This window comes from Anolis sagrei, chromosome 1, assembly GCF_037176765.1.
Source record: "Anolis sagrei isolate rAnoSag1 chromosome 1, rAnoSag1.mat, whole genome shotgun sequence".
In the NCBI taxonomy this organism is placed as follows: Eukaryota; Metazoa; Chordata; class Lepidosauria; order Squamata; family Dactyloidae; genus Anolis; species Anolis sagrei.
In genome coordinates this window covers 10596879-10609934 of record NC_090021.1, presented here as the reverse complement: position 1 = coordinate 10609934, position 13056 = coordinate 10596879, and the positions used below count along the sequence as shown (strand labels likewise).

General features: G+C 44.7%; 1 protein-coding gene across 1 annotated transcript in view; it reads left to right on the top strand.

Annotated features, from left to right (window-relative positions):
* Nucleotides 1-2274: 2274 nt before the first annotated feature.
* The window catches only part of CTSB (cathepsin B), a 35605-nt gene continuing 24823 nt past the window's right edge, over nucleotides 2275-13056 (top strand). Inside the window, exon 1 of the mRNA XM_067462744.1 lies at nucleotides 2275-2382. The gene's annotated coding sequence lies outside the window, so the exon portion shown is untranslated. The remainder of the gene's footprint in view (nucleotides 2383-13056) is intronic.

Sequence of the window (13056 nt, the reverse complement as noted above, 5' to 3'; positions counted from 1 at the left end):
CCCTGCCAAGAAGCTGGAATATTGTATTAAAAGAACCCCCAACAGATGGCCATCCAGCCTCTGTTTAAAAGCTTCCAAAGAAGGAGCCTCCACCACACTCCGGCGCAGAGAGTTCCACTGCTGAATTCCACTCACAATCAGGAAGTTTTGACAGTGCAGAAGGGGCCTGAGTCTACATTGCCAGGTAATCAAGTTCAAAGCAAAAAATGTGTAAGGGTAAGGTTTGGGTTAGGATTAGGGTTAAGGATTAGGGTAAAGTTTAGGATTAGGGTTAGGGGTTAGAGTAAGGGGTTAGGCTTAAGGTAAAGTTAAGCGTTTGGGTTAGGGCAAGGTTTAGGGTTAGGATAAGGGTTAGGGTTTAGGGTAAGGTTTAGGGTTTGGGTTAGGATTAGGGTTAAGGATTAGGGTCAAGTTTAGGATTAGGGTTAGGGGTTAGAGTAAGGGGTTAGGCTTAGGGTAAAGTTAAGCGTTTGGGTTAGGGTAAGGTTTAGGGTTAGGATAAGGGTTAGGGTTTAGGGTAAGGTTTAGGGTTTGGGTTAGGATTAAGGGTAGGGTTAGGGTTTGGGTTAGGATTAAGGGTAGGGTTAGGGTTTTACAATTAAAGCACTCTTACACTCTTATTATAATATCTGTGTTCCGTTCTGCATCGTGCAAACAGCTCTCCTGAAGGAACGAAGCGGGAACAGCATAACGCTCACAGCTTCCAGACCCAGCTTTCATGCTATTATTATACACCTGGAATATTGTGTCCAATTCTGGGCACCACAATTCAAGAGAGATGTTGACAAGTTGGAATGTGTCCAGAGGAGGGCAACTAAAATGATCAAGAGTCTGGAGAACAAGCCCTATGAGGAGCGGCTTAAGGAGCTGGGCATGTTTAGCCTGAAGAAGAGAAGTCTGAGAGGAGAAATGATAGCCATGTATAAATATGTGAGAGGAAGCCACAGGGAGGAGGGAGCAAGCTTGTTTTCTGCTTCCCTGGAGACTAGGACGTGGAACAATGGCTTCAAACTACAAGAGAGGAGATTCCATCTGAACATAAGGAAGAACTTCCTGACTGTGAGAGCCGTTCAGCAGTGGAACTCTCTGCCTCGGAGTGTGGTGGAGGCTCCTTCTTTGGAAGCTTTTCAACAGGGGCTGGATGGCCATCTGTCAGGGGTGATTTGAATGCAATATTCCTGCTTCTTGACAGGGGATTGGACTGGATGGCCCATGAGGTCTCTTCCAACTCTATGATTCTATTACCCTGGACTTAATGTCAGGGGAAAACCTTTGCCTACCCTTACCTATTATTATTATGATGGCCATCTGTTGGGAGTGCTTTGATTGTGCTTCCCTGCTTAGAAATGTGTTGAACTGGATGGCTCTTGGGGGAAGGGATTCTCTTACGACTCATAGGAGTTGACAGGAGAAAGAAGAAGGCTGCACGATTTAACACCTCATAGAATCATAGAATCAAAGAGTTGGAAGAGACCTCATGGGCCATCCAGTCCAACCCCATTCTGCCAAGAAGCAGGAATATTGCATTCAAATCACCCCTGACAAATGGCCATCCAGCCTCTGCTTAAAAGCTTCCAAAGAAGGAGCCTCCACCACACTCCGGGGCAGAGAGTTCCACTGCTGAACGGCTCTCACAGTCAGGAAGTTCTTCCTAATGTTCAGATGGAATCTCCTCTCTTGTAGTTTGAAGCCATTGTTCCGCGTCCTAGTCTCCAAGGAAGCAGAAAACAAGCTTGCTCCCTCCTCCCTGTGGCTTCCTCTCACATATTTATACATGGCTATCATATCTCCTCTCAGCCTTCTCTTCTTCAGGCTAAACATGCCCAGTTCCCTAAGCCGCTCCTCATAGGGCTTGTTCTCCAGACCCTTGATCATTTTAGTCGCCCTCCTCTGGACACATTCCAGCTTGTCAATATCTCTCTTGAATTGTGGTGCCCAGAATTGGACACAGTATTCCAGATGTGGTCTAACCAAAGCAGAATAGAGGGGTAGCATTACTTCCTTAGATCTAGACACTATGCTCCTATTGATGCAGGCCTGGTATGGTTCAACCTGGGATTGGATGGGAGAGTGTGTGACTTGCTCCAAGGCTGTGCAAATGACTCTCTCTCTATGGGCTTCCTCGCGAGTAACCCAGAGAGAGGGACAGAACTTCCTCCTCGCTTTGCAAACAGGGATCACGTGAGTGGTGGAGGGGGGGAATCACGTGCTCCTGGGTCAGGCGCTGCTGATGGAAGAAAGGGGGGGGGGCAGGAGAACCATGTGGGGTGAGTCAGCAAGGGGCGGGGCTTAGGAGGGAGGGAGATAAAAGGAAGCAGAGGACCTTGGAAGGAAGAGGCTGCAAAGAAGTTGGGGCGAAAAATAGCTGATTCAGGTGCTCAGGTAAGAGGGGTTCTTGTCTCCCAGGTGGGCTTCTCTGTACTTTTTTTAGGGAAGGGAAAGAAAAATGATTTGGGGGTGCAATTTCCTGTAGAACTGATGCATTTTGACTCCCCCTCCCCTTTAACCGCCATGGCCCAATGCGATGGAATCTTGGAAGTTACAGTTGGTGAAACTACAACTCTCATCGCCCCCTAGCATGAGGCCTTTGCAGTTCAAGTAGGGCTCAGAGTGCATTTGTAACAATAGTATCCATTTTGTAGCTTCTTGCAGGCCTTGGAAGGAAGTACTGTGTCCCTTTAAAAAAAAGGTTTGTGTAGACTCAGGGTGGAGCTGAATTGCCTGGTATTGCTTTGGTGCCCTATCCTGGGGAATGCTGGGATATGTAGTTTGGGGAGATATGCTTTGTATGCGGATTATCAAGAGTGGAGAATTCCAATGATCCAACTTCACTAAGCTTGGGCCAACTTGGGCCCTCCAGGTGTTTTGGACTTCAACTCCCACAATTCCTAACAGCCTGTTGGCTGTTAGGAATTGTGGGAGTTGAAGTCCAAAACACCTGGAGGGCCCAAATTGGCCCATTCCTGATCTACACTGTAGAACTCAATTCTGCCTTGGTTAGACCACACTTACAATATTGTGTCCAATTCTGGGCACCACAATTGAAGAGAGATATTGACAAGCTGGAATGTGTCCAAAGGCGGGCGACTAAAATGATCAAGAATCTGGAGAACAAGTCCAGTGAGGAGCGGCTTAAAGAGTTGGGCATGTTTAGCCTGTAGGAGAGAAGGCTGAGAGGAGACATGATAGCCATGTATAAATATGTGAGAGGAAGCCACAGGGAGGAGGAGGGAGCAAGCTTGTTTTCTGCTTCCTTTGAGACTAGGATACAGAACAATGGCTTCAAACTACAAAAAAGGAGTTTCCATCTGAACATTAGGAAGAACTTCCTGACTGTGAGAGCCGTTCAGTAGTGGAACTCTCTGCCCCGGAGTGTGGTGGAGGCTCCTTCTTTGGAAGCTTTTAAACAGAGGCTGGATGGTCATCTGTTGGGGCTGTTTTGAACGTAAAATTGTTCTGCTCCTTGGCAGGGGGTTAGACTGGATGTCTCTTCCAATTCTATGAGTCGATTATTTTTGTTCTCCCCCCCCCAAACATTGGAAAACCACGACCAATCCTGCACAATTCTTATGTGCCTTTGAGTCATGGTTTTGTCTTGGCAAGGTTTGTTCAGAAGGGCTTGACTTTGAGGCTGAGAGAGTGTGACTACCGGTGATTTTCCATGCCTAAGCAGGGATTCAACCTGACACTCAAACCTCTATTCATTGGTTATTCTGAGCTCTGACAGTTATCTTTCACATTGATTTCAGGAATACATATAGTTGGCTCTTGGTATCTATGGATTCAACCATTCACACCTTAAAAGAATTCCATAAAGCAAGTGTTGGTTTTGCCAGTTTGTATAAGGAGAGCCATTTTCCTGCCCCCCATTTATGTAAATAAAAATGTAATGTTTGTTTGTGGGATTAATATAACTCAAAAACCACTGGATGAATTGACACCAAATTTGGACACAAGACACCGATCAGGCCAGTGAGTGACCATCACTCATAAAAACACTGAAAAACACAGCGTGAGGAATGTAAAAAGGCAGAAAAGCAAAAAAAAAAAAACACTACAGCACATAAGCAAAGTGACTCCACCGGCAAACAAAACACATAATAGCATATCCACGCACTCTTTCGGACTACAGTTCCCAGCATCCTGTAGACCAGGCCCTTTAGGGGAGAAGGAATTATAGAATCAAAGAGTTGGAAGAGACCTCATGGGCCATCCAGTCCAACCCCATTCTGCCAAGAAGCAGGGATGTTGCATTCAAATCACCCCTGACACAGATGGCCATCCAGCCTCTGTTTAAAAGCTTCCAAAGAAGGAGCCTCCACCACACTCTGGGGCAGAGAGTTCCACTGCTGAACGGCTCTCACAGTCAGGAAGTTCTTCCTAATGTTCAGGTGGAATCTCCTCTCTTGTAGTTTGAAGCCATTGTTCCGCATCCTAGTCTGCAAGGAAGCAGAAAACAAGCTTGCTCCCTCCTCCCTGTGGCTTCCTCTCACATATTTATACCAAATGCACTGCTTCCAAGCTGCAAACGTTCTTTTCCTTGGATTTCTTTCAGACCATCCCAATTCCTGCATATTTCCAATTTCCTATTCCTGTACTGTAGCTCCCAGAAACCAATAAATAGATTAGATAGAAATAGATAGATAGATCAATGAACCAATCAGGAGGACTGCTGGGAGTTGCAGTCCAAGAATAGGTAGAGAAGGGAGAAATGGGAGAAAGAGGAAGGGAAAGAAAAGCGGGGAAGGGAGGGAAGAGGAAGAGAAGGAAGGAAGGAAGGAGAGAAGGAAAGCAAAAAAAGAGAAGGAAGGAGAGAAAGAGGAAGGCTGGCCATAGCAACGTGTGGCAGGTACAGCTAGTTATAGATAAAGAGACTTGAACATCCACTGATTTTGGTATCCACAGGAGATCCTAAAATTTCAGCCTAACGAATACCGAAAATCCATTGTATTGTTTTCTTCTTCAAAAATAGAATCCTATCCAGATGTATTGGACTAAAATATCAAAAGCCATTGCCGTCGGTCTCCCTAGTCCATGAGTCTGTGATGATGGGAGCTCTAGTTAGCATCCCACATGGGAAAAGCACATGAGAGATTAATAACTATAGTGATTACGGTGCAGAAAATCCTACTGAAGCCTATCAGCAAATGGGATTATCTTTCCTTCTAGATCAGGGGTGGGCAACATGGTGGAAATACTTGCCAAGCTCCTAGAATGGAAAACCTTCCAAGAAAGTGTTGTTGAAGGCTTTCATGGCTGGAATCACTGGATTGCTGTGAGTTTTCTGGGCTGTCCCATATAGAATAATAGAGTTGGAAGAGATCTCATGGGCCATTCGGTCCAACCCTCTGCCAAGAAGCAGGAATATTGCATTCAAAGCACACTCGACAGATGGCCATCCAGCCTGTTTAAAAGCTTCCAAAGGAGGAGCCTCCACCACACTCCGGTGCAGAGAGTTCCACTGCTGAACGGCGCTCACAGTCAGGAAGTTTTTCCTAATGTTCAGATGGAGTCTCCTTTCTTGTAATTTGAAGCCATTGTTCCGCATGTGACTTCCTCTCACATATTTATACATGGCTATCATGTCTCCTCTCAACCTTCTCTTCTTCAGGCTAAACATGCCCAGCTCTTTAAGCCGCTCCTCATAGGGCTTATTCTCCAGGCCCTTGATCATTTTAGTTGCCCTTCTCTGGACACTTTCCAGCTTGTCAATATTGCTCTTCAATTGTGGTGCCCAGAATTGGACATATATGGCAGGCATCCTAAAAGCTTGTGAGGTCTGTTGGAAGCTAGACAACTGAGGTGTATATATCTGTGAAATGTCCAGGATTGGAGAAAGAACTCATGTTTGCTTGAAGCAAGTGAGAATATTGCAAATGGTCACCTTAATTAGCATTGAATGGCCTTGTAGCTTCAAAGCCTGGCTGGTTGCTGCCTGGGAAATCCTTTGTTGGAAGTTTTTAGCTGGCCTGGGTTGATTCTTGTCTGGAATTCCCCTCTAAGAAAGGCCTGATAGAAGCTGTTTCTGCCCCTGTGTCTACACAGTTGCCTTTGCTCAACTCTAGACTTTGTGCAAGATTGCAATGTCATTTTCAGCCTGAGCGGAAATTAAACCCTTTTGTTTTATGCAGGGATGTTTTGTTTCCTTTTGTGGAAGATGATTAGTCATGCGATGAACGGGACGAAGATTTAGTGGAGTCTTGCCTTTTTTTAAAAAAATGAGGAAGGTGGGAGAACTTTCTCAGGGTGGAGCATTTTGCAATGTCTGGATCTGCAAAGAAGAACATCTTATAGTTATTTCCTGGCCCAGTTTTGTCTCTTTAACTCTCTTGCATTGTTCTTTCAGTACATGTGAGTAGTTTAGTGTACTTAATATGGGAGGCAAGGAAACTTTCCATTGGGTTGTTGTTTTGAGGTGACTGGACTGACCTTGAAGGAGCTGGGGGTAGTGACGGCCGACAGGGAGCTCTGGCGTGGACTGGTCCATGAGGTCACAAAGAGTCGGAGACGACTGAATGAATGAACAACAACAAAGGTTTTTTCAGGCTATATGGCCATGGTCTAGTGGCATTCTCTCCTGACGTTTTGCCTGCATCTATGGCAAGCATCCTCAGAGGTAGTGAGGTCTGTTGGAACTTGGAAAAATGGAAAAAAAACCTTACAATTTTTTTACATTGTTGGACACCAGGCCCTTTGTATTTGCTGGGGTTTGCTTCTAGGATCCTTGTGGATACCAAAATCTATAAATGGTCAAGGCCCATTATATTCAACGGCATACTAAAATGGGGGTGGTGATGCCGACAGGGAGCTCTGGCGTGGGTTGATCCATGAGGTCACGAAGAGTCGGAAGTGACTGAACAAATGAACAGCAACAACTAAAACGGGCCTCCAGGTGTTTTGGACATCAGCTCTGGCAGTTCCTAACAACTGGTAAGCTGGCTGGGATTTCAGGAAGTTGAAATTATTTATTTATTTATTTATTTACTTCATTTGTATACCGCTCTTCTCAGCCCTTAGGCGACTCAGAGCGGTTTACAACCAATCAGTATACAAAGTGCACAACCTTAGCATTTAAAAACGGTAACCATGGCAGCTACATCATATAACAATACAACAATACATCAATATAACATCGATACATCAATATAACTAATCCATCACGTCTCATCAGTAAAGTCATAATCCGATCTCATTGTCCATTATTCCATGTTCCAATAATCAATCAATTAATTGCACTGCTTAATTAAACGCCTGTTCAAAGAGGCAGGTATTCACTCTCCTCCTGAATGCTAGTAAGGAGGGGGCCGATCTCACGTCTGCGGGAAGGGCGTTCCACAGCCGAGGGGCCACCACTGAGAAAGCCCTGTCTCTCGTCCCTGCCAGCCGTGCTTGTGAGGCTGGCAGGATCGAGAGCAGGGCCTCCCCGGACAATCTTAATGTCCTAACTGGTTCATAGGGGGTGATGCGTTCGGACAGATAGGTCGGGCCAGAACCGTTTAGGGCTTTATAGGCTAAAGCCAGCACTTTGAATTGTGCCCGGTAGCAAATTGGCAGCCAGTGGAGCTGGCGGAACAGAGGAATTGTATGCTCCCTGAGTGCCGCTCCTGTTAACAACCTGGCTGCCGATCGTTGGACCATTTGTAGCTTCCGAGCAGTCTTCAGAGGCAACCCCACATAGAGAGCATTGCAGTAGTCTATACGGGATGTAACCAGCGCGTGGACTACCGTGGCCAAGTCAGACTTCCCAAGGTATGGGCGCAGCTGGCCAAAACATCCGGAGGCCCAAAGGCTGGGAACCACTGCTTTTATATACACTGGTGCCCCTTATATAAAATGGCGAAAGAAAGATTGGTGCAAATATTTTTCAAGCCATGGAAGGTTGATTCTGTGGATGTAAAATCCTTGAATTCAGAGGGCCACTGATATAAAGGAATGGAGCATCCATGGATTGTTGGTTCCCACAGAGTATCTTGGAACCAAACCAGCTGTAATGGGGAAATGTCAGCCACAGTAGCCTGTGTCTGCATTCTTGCCTCTTCTCCTCATGAAGGTGTATCTGAAGTCCCTCATTACAAGGAAGAGGCGGGTTTGGGAGGGCAGTTTGGCCTTGCTGCAGACTTCGCAATTGAACTGGAGCCTTGCCATGTAAATAAGGTCTTGATGTAATTTCCAAGAAACAACAAGGGCGGGGCAGCCAAGAACAGACAAAGGGACAAGTTTATTCTCAGCTGTGCCTCTGGTTATAAAGTTCTGATGCCTGCATGCATGCCTTAATAACTTCATAAAGAATACTGCAGGAAACAAGTGTCTAGAATTCACAATCACATTATTTCAGTAAATGGGTTTAGGCCTGGGTAGGAGGAATTATTTTACTTGATTCGGGAGAGAGAGACTAAAGGTATTCTCTTTTGTGATGGCATGCCCGAGCCTTTGGGAAAACTATATTGTCTGGCTTTACTCGGGGGCTATCTGTTAAGATTAAGACCCTTTAACACACGGGCAGTTTAGACAAGGTGAAAAGATAGTCAAAATGAGTTTACTGAAGCAAGATGTATAAAGAGTTAACTCCACCTGAAACTATCATAAGGTAACTTAAATCAATACGTTACAAATTGAGATCTTGTTGCTTCCAGTCATTTTTCTGGTGTCTTTGAAAGTCTTTGGTGTAAAGCGTTGGATTATAAATTGTTGCTTACAAACTGTCTTAATCTTCTTTCCTGTGAAGCTTAGGCTGGCCAAAAGTTTCTGTTGTCCTTTGGAGTGGTGGTATAAAATTACTGTTAAATGTTTGAATTGCTTGGTCTAGGATTACAAAAAATATCCAAGCCTCTGTAGCTGTACTTGCAGGAAAAAAAAGGAAAGAGTCCAACTAAAGCTCTAAACAGGGGAATTGATCAACTAAGACTGGTCTGTGGGGAGATTTTAAGCTCCACCCAGAAACTAATACAAATGAAGTTATCTACACTATTGGGAAGGCCTATAAACAGGGGAAACTAAAGCAGAGGAGAAGTCACAGCCAAAACTTCACATCTTTCAAGCAGTGGAAAAAAGTCTGAATTACCAGATCTTGAAACTATAACTCCCAGAATCCTCCTTGTGTATCCTTTCTGTTGGTAATAGAAATATCCCTGCTACAGAAGGGGCAAAAGCAATTCTGAACAGGATGAAGGGATTAAAGAGTCTTAGTTTCAAGGACAATCTGTCTACAGCAGGCATGGGCAAACTTTAGCCCTCCAGGTGTTTTGTACTTCAACTCCCACAATTCCTAACAGCCTACCGGCTGTTAGGAATTGTGAGAATTGCAGTCCAAAACACCTGGAGGGCCAAAGTTTGCCCATGCCTCATCCTAAAGTCTTTTGCCACCTGTTTTCCTCTTGCAGGCATCTCTTTCCAGATGTATAGCGCCACTTCTCACTTTGGTTTCTGGGTTTTGCTTCCCATGCTCTTGGTTTCTTCATAGCTTTTCTGCTTAGGAAGCAGTTCCTTGTTTGCATGAAAGTTTGAAACACAGTTGGTTCAAGCATCAGGGCTGAAAAGTCAGCATTTTTCTGCACTCTAAATTTAGCAGGTTGTTTTTCCATCACCATAGATTTTGTATTCTCAAGTTCAACCATTATTTTTGATTATTATTTTTTTAAAAGGAACAAATTCAAAAAGCAAATGCATATTTTTCATTTTGTGTAAGGGGGATCACATTAATCAAATCCAGAAAAGTGAAACCCTCAATTGGGAAGGGCTGACTGTATACTGTAGGTTTTTTCAGGCTATAGGGCCATGTTCTAGAGGCATTTCTCCTGACGTTTCGCCTGCATCTATGGCAAGCATCCTCAGAGGTAGTGAGGTCTGTTGGAAATAGGAAAATGGGTTTATATATTTGTGGAATGACTGGGGTGGGGCAAAGAGCTCTCTGCTGAAGCTAGGTGTGAATGTTTCAGCTGATCACGTTCAATAGCATTTGAAGGCCTGGCTGAGCCTGGGAAAATGTTCTGTTGAGAGGTGTTAAGATGCAGGCGAAACGTCAGGAGAAATGCCTCTAGAACATGGCCCTATAGCCCAAAAAAAACCTACAAGAACCTAGTGATTCCAGCCATGAAAGCCTTCGACAATACGCTGACTGTATAGCTCAAGGTTCAAGTTTCTGCTGTTACATAGAGGACATAATTTTGGATGATAAAAGCCTCAGGCCTTTAATTCTGCACTAGACATCATTTTGATAGGTGTTTGCTATTTGCTTTTTCATGTGTTCGCGTGAAATCCGGGAAAGTATTCCCCATGGATATGGCAATGGTACTCCGTTATTTATAATCTCACTAGCCATGCCCTGCCATGCGTTGCTGTGACCCAGTCTAGTGATTCCTATGTTATCCACTATTACAGTGTTTCTCAACCTGGGGATCAGGACCCCTGGGGGGGGTCATGAGGGGGTGTCAGAAGGGTTACTAAACAGTATTTTCTGTTGGTCATGGGGGTTCTGTGTGGGAAGTCTGGCCCAATTGTATCATTGCTGGGGTTCAAAATGAATTTTGATTGCAGGTGAACTATAAACCCCAGTAAATACAAGTGACTGGACTGACCTTGAAGGAGCTGGGGGTGGTGACGGCCGACAGGGAGCTCTGGCGTGGGCTGGTGCATGAGGTCACGAAGAGTCGGAGATGACTGAACGAATGAACAACAAATACAACTCCCAAATGTCGAGGTCTATTTCCCCCCAACTCCAGCAGTGTTTATATGTGAGCATATGGAGCATTCGTGCCAAGTTTGGTCTAGATCTTTCATTGTTTGAGTCCACAGTGCTCTCTGGATGTGGGTGAACTATAATTCCCAAACTCAAGGTCATTGTCCACCAAACCCTTCCAGTTTTTTCTGCTAAATTTAGAATTTGGACCTGGGTGTCCTTGATCTAAATCCAACACTGTTGCTACCTCTCTATCTTGTATAATAAACAGATGGAACGAAAGCCAGAATTGAGATGGAAGGGATAATGGGTGTTGTAGTTCAACACATCTGGAGGTCGCCAGCTTAAAAGAGACTGTCCTGGAACAATTTGTATCCCTTTCAATAGATAGAGCAAGGAGGATTAACACTTGCAAGTAGCAGCAAGTTGGAACGGCCTCATTCTAGTAAATAACCAACTTGGAAGATCCACTGCAAGTATAAACTTCAAAGTCCTTGTTTCTGTTGACTGTAGCAAAGTCACGAGTTGGCTGCTTTTTTAGATAGAGAGGCAGTCCCTATCCACCCCCCCCCCCCTTATCTTTTGGGTTTCTTGTTTCTGCACATACTATCTTGAAATGTACATTGCAGCTTTTTCTGAGAGGCTTCTTCCTTGCCCTCTAACTGCTACACAACTGGAACCTTCGAAAACTTGCAGTCCACCCCATGATAGGCTTTTATTTTGAGCTTTGCCAAGTTGCGTATTAGTTTTGCTGGGATGACAGAGCCACACTCCAAACATTCCTGCATGCAAAGCAGAGCACCCATCCAATGACTCCTTGCTACGATTGGCAGGGCATCATATACTGTTTGGATTGCAACTCTTAAAATTTGCTATGGTCATTATGTCTGCTGGGAATTGTAGTCTAGCAATACCTGAAGTCTTATATGATTTCAGAACCCTGATTGACAGTTTAGAAACACTGCTAACTTGGAACACACTGGAAAACAATTAAGTCGTTTATAACTCCACAAATCCTTTGACAATATATTGTTCATCGCTGAGCCTGGAGCCCCAGGTCTCGGTGGTGACCAGGGGAGCATTTGCACAGCTTAGGCTCGTGCGCCAGCTGCGCCCGTACCTCGGGAAGTCTGACTTGGCCACGGTAGTCCACGCTCTGGTTACATACCGTTTAGATTACTGCAATGCTCTCTACGTGGGGTTGCCTTTGAAGACGGCCCGGAAGCTTCAATTGGTCCAACGTGCGGCAGCCATGATACTAACAGGAGCTGGACGCAGGGAGCATACAACCCCCTTGTTGTACCAGCTCCACTGGCTGCCGATTTGCTACCGGGCTCAATTCAAGGTGCTGGCGTTGGCCTATAAAGCCTTAAACGGTTCCGGCCCAAGATACCTATCCGACCGCATCTCGACCTACGAGCCCGCCAGGACTTTGAGATCTTCCGAGGAGGCCCTGCTATCGATCCCGCCTGCTTCACAGGCACGGCTGGCGGGGACGAGAGATAGGGCCTTCTCAGTGGTGGCTCCTCGGCTGTGGAACACCCTTCCCGTGGACATCAGACTGGCTCCTTCCCTGATGATATTCCGCAGGAAATTAAAGACTTGGTTGTTCAAGAAGGCGTTCGAACAGGAAGTGCAATGATTGGTAATGACTATAGGAATGGAATAACGGAAAATGATATTGGATTGTGGTTTGGACGATGAGACGACGCTGAATGGTTTTCATAATAATTATGATGTTTTTGTATAATTGTTGGATTGTGAATTGTTTTTATACTGTGTCTTGAATTTTGTTGCTCCTATGTTGTACACCGCTGTGAGTCGCCCCTGAGCAGAGAACAGCGGTATATAAGCACAGCAAATAAATAAATAAATAAATAAATAATTTATGTAGGTTGCATAGATTCTGTAGATCTGCTTTAGTTGGGCATAATAAATGGATTTGGGCTATTAAATACATCTTTTGTTTTTACTCTAAGGATGCAATGTCCTCACAATATCCCTGAAAGGTGGAATCTGGTCTCAAGTCACCCAGGTATATTATGGCTAAATGAGAATTCGACCAATAGAAAACTAGAGAGGAAAAATTCAAATGGATAACAAAATAGAAAAGGGACTAAAGCTATGAGAAACATGTATGTATGTGACTTCCATAATTGATAAAAAAGGCATTTTCTCAGTCCTCAAGCATTTTTCTCTTCTTTTCAATAGGGTTTGCTATTATCCACAGTTTTGCTTATCTGCACAAAGTCTGAGAACATGTCCCACATGAATAACAGGGGTTTTATTTAATCTCTTAATTGATGCTTCTGTTGGTATTTTCTTTGTTTAAGGGCCCTCCCTTGTCTTCTCTTCTTACATGAGTATTTCTGCCCAGGTGT